The sequence below is a fragment of the Chondrus crispus genome, genomic scaffold, assembly GCF_000350225.1.
Source record: "Chondrus crispus Stackhouse genomic scaffold, scaffold_240, whole genome shotgun sequence".
NCBI classification, from domain to species: Eukaryota; Rhodophyta; class Florideophyceae; order Gigartinales; family Gigartinaceae; genus Chondrus; species Chondrus crispus.
In genome coordinates this window covers 134,473-138,458 of record NW_005179125.1, presented here as the reverse complement: position 1 = coordinate 138,458, position 3,986 = coordinate 134,473, and positions in this window count along the sequence as shown.

The following is a 3,986-nucleotide window of genomic DNA, read 5'->3' as shown; positions in this document are numbered from 1 at the left end:
CGTAGCTGGACCAGAATAATAATTCAGAGGAAGGAACGTATGATTATCACGATGAGCTTGCGAGGCATTCGCCGGCAGTAATTAATAAATCATGGGAACAGTCTTCACAGGCCATTTCCCTGCCAAAGTTTACAGTTTGACAAGATAGCTTTAGAAAGTGACGATGGGCTGCGCACATGAATTGAGAATTCAAAGAAAGCTGGGATCTCTCTCTTCAGGGTAAGAAATCATGACTGGACGGAGACACGAGACTGCTCAGACGTATCGGTCGCAGCTGTTAGAGCGGCAGAATTTGAACAGACTTTACATACGTCGGAGGTTTATATGTAGTCATGAAGTTTTCGGATCTGTTTGAGCCACGCAAGTCGCGAATGTCTGAAAAAGGACCCAAAGGATTTCATTCATCTTAGAGATGAAAAGATAGATTCGAAAATGAAGTGAGCAAAGCTACTGTGTTAGCTAACTAGGGCATGAAAACCCTCTGCAGAGGTAGTATCTCGTCAAATTGTAAGGTTGGTGACGTCAAAATTGTCAACATCTCTTTGACGCTTGCTTGCTTTTCCTAAACATGGAGCTCGTCTGCGAGAAGAGTTAGGACATCCATGACCTTCGTGAATAGAGTTTGGAAGGCCCTGGAGACGCTGGATCCCCTTCAGTTATATTCATCAATTCTTGACGATGACATACATCCGCCCAGTGGTATTCGATGCGGTTTGAGAGCCAAACTCAGGGATCTCATAGCAGAAGAATTTTAGGCAACATTGAAGACTATAGTGTCTATCCGACCGGGACTTGTTCTCTTTTGAGGACAAAGGTCGAATAGATACTAGTCTTGGTGGTGTTCGTACATTAGAAAGGGCATATCGAGAGATAATTTTGAACCACGTCAACAATTGCTGCTTAGATGATCTGTCAAGGAATGCCGTCGTCGAATAGTGCCGGTTTTGTGGCCCCCGCACGGGGCAGCACTCATGGGCAGGGGCCCATGTACCGCTTCCACTTTCAACGGATCAAGGCTCGCTTGTTCTTCCATCAGTTCCCTTTTCATTTATGCCTTTGAGAAGTGGGGAGCTGCCAGTTGGACGCTTTATTAGTGAAGAGGATAACTACAGTAGGATGAAAGAAAGGCTATGGGAGTGAACTCATTTTGCATGGGAGCCAATAGCAACTACGGAAAGCACGACCGCATATCTTTGCGCTATTCCACAAATTGGCCTCCCAAGCTTCCCGGGCCACCGCAACACCAAATGCCTTCAGGTTCAGCAACGTTGGGTTCACTCCCTCCCCACGCCCGCCGCCCCCTTTTACCAATCCGAAATGCTCACCACCCGTCTCCAACCCGCCATCCGTTCGTATTACCGTCCCCTTTGCACCCTCCTAGCCGCCCTCCCCCCCTCGCTCTCCACGCATCTCGAAACGCACGGCTACGCCGTTCTCGACTCGGCCATCCCTCCTGCGCGCTCGGCCTCCCTGCGCCGCGAGATCGATGCTCTCGCGGACGCCGCGCACCTGCAACCCAACGCCACGCACATCGTCTCCGCCTCCGCCACTTCCACGTTCACCAAGCGCAACGTCCTCGAAGCCGAGCTGGCCCATCTGCCTCCGGCCACGCTCGCCGCCCTGCCCGCGCTCGCCGCCCTCACTGACGACCCCACCGTCTACGCCTCGCTCAGCGTCCACGCCCCGCGCTTCACCCTCACCGAGCACGCGCTCAAGGTCCAGCGCGCCGAGGGCGACGGCGCCTGCTTTCCGATCCATGTCGACTCATCCCCGTCGGTTGATAGGCGCGTCGTCACAGCCCTGCTGTATCTGAATGACGCCTGGGATTCGCGCGCCGACGGCGGTTGCTTGCGCTTGTACAACACCCCCACGCACTTTGTGGATATCGAACCAGTGGACGCCCGCCTTGTGCTGCTCGCCTCGACGGGCATGCATCACCGCGTGCTTCCTTCCTTCAAGCGCCGCTACGTCATCACCATGTGGTGCTCAGGCTCTGTGCGGAAGCTTGTCCCTCGCGCCGTGGATGATGCTGATATTGAGGCACGTGTCGCTTTCAAGCTGATGCAGCCCAGGTTCAAGGATATCGCGTTTCGGCTGTTGCTTGTTGATGAGTGGGAGCAATCGCTGTGGGAGGCGCATCCTAAGGACGTCGCGTCTAAGGCCGTCGAGATGCATCGCGAAAACTTGTCACTTATTCGAGAAAAGCTTCCAGCGGCGCTGTGCAAGGAGCTTGTGGAGGAGCGTCACATCGTCGCCGTGGAACGTCTTGTGCGAAATTCCGACGCCCTTCGCGACGTCTTTCGACGAGTTGCAGAGCGAGATGCGACTGGGCTTTCATTCAACTGGTGATGCTTGTCGGCTTTCCTCCTTTCTTCTCAGCCGAAGCCTGATAGGCAAGAAATCCGAATCACTATATCCCGGGAATGAAATGAAGCGCACCCATTTCAAGACACATGCCCTATCATTACCCCTCTGGATCCCATCTCCACGCTCCCATCCCATCTAAGTTTTCCCGCTCCCTTACGGTAGAGTACGGCCACATGCCCACCGTGTCACCAACGTGCGGCGACCAGCGACAAGCACATGAGGCTCACAGTGGCCGGCAGCAGCGACGTCCCTGTTCAACTGGAAAGGTAAAATGGGGGTAAGAGAAGCATAGACAACGCCGCAAAAAAAAGCGTGGCTAGTGTATCCGTTTGACGGCTGTTTTGAGTAAGGGGAAGTTTTATTTTGGAGGGTGGAGAAACGCTCTTTCTACAAATTCAGTGATCTCGTCACTCTGCCAAAGCGGAGCACGAATGGCGAGGCGACGGATGGCGACGGCGAGGCGGCGCTGTTGTTTGTTGAAGTGAGTGTGGCTTGGAACGGGTTTGATGGCATAATAGTTGGTGAGCTCAGAGACATTCAAGCGGCGGAGCTCGTGGTTGGATGTGGCCAAGGCTATCAAAACGGCCTCGAGGCGAAAAAATGGCATCTCTTTTTGATCCACAATAGAGGTGCCGAACTGATGCAGAGACTTGCCCAATGAGATCAAAATTGCAGAAAGGTCCGACAACGGCAGGCGGACCTCTGTGAGACTGAGCTCGCGCAGCGGTTGGAGAGATTTGACGAGACTCGGTAGGAACAAGGGGGGCAAATCGACGTAGTGGCGCCGTCCGCGGAAGGGCGGGGTGGGCGGGCCGGAGCGGCAGGCCCAGTCCGCAAAGGAAGGCCATGACACGGCCAGGGAGCGGAGGTGCGGGAGACGTTGGAGCAGGGCGGCCAGCGGTTGCTCGCAGCCCTTGTTGACTGTGACTCGAAGTGACTCCAAATTGGAGCACGCGCGCAGGAGGTGCAGGTCGTGCGAGGTGAGACAGTCCCAGGAGGAGAGCGAGGTGGCGAGGGGCCCGAGGTGGACGGCTTGCAGATGCGAGTTGCGGGCTTGCGTGACTACGACAGAGCGCAGCGAGGGCAGGTGGGCGAGGTGTGGGGCGGGGATGGCGGGGTGCATGGAGAGGTGTGTTAACGTGGGCAAGGCGGCGAGGGCTTTGGCGGTGTGCTGCGCGGGCGGCGGCGTATGGCCGTAGCAGCGCACAGCGAGCGACTCGAGGCGCGGGCACAGTGTTGGCAGGGCGCGAAGGTCGTGCCTCACGCAGTGGCGCGGGTCGGCGAACGAGCACGAGAGGTGGAGCTCGTGCAGGTCGAGGCGGGCCAGGGCGGCGAGCAGGGCCGGGCGGACGCGGAACGACTCTGCGAAGACGGTGAGGCTGCGCAGCGCGGGGCGGCGCGCGAGCAGGGCGACGAACGGGGCGCGGTCGGCGACGGCGGCGCGCGTGAGACGCGGGGCGGACAGCAGGGCGGAGAGGGCGGCGACGGGCGTCGACACGGCGTCGGACACGTGCAGCGAGGTGAGAAGCGGGGACGCGACGGCGAGCCAGCGCGACAGGTAGGCCGCAGAGTGGGCGTGGTCCACGGCCAGCGCGTGCGACAGCGCGGTGAGCACGGCC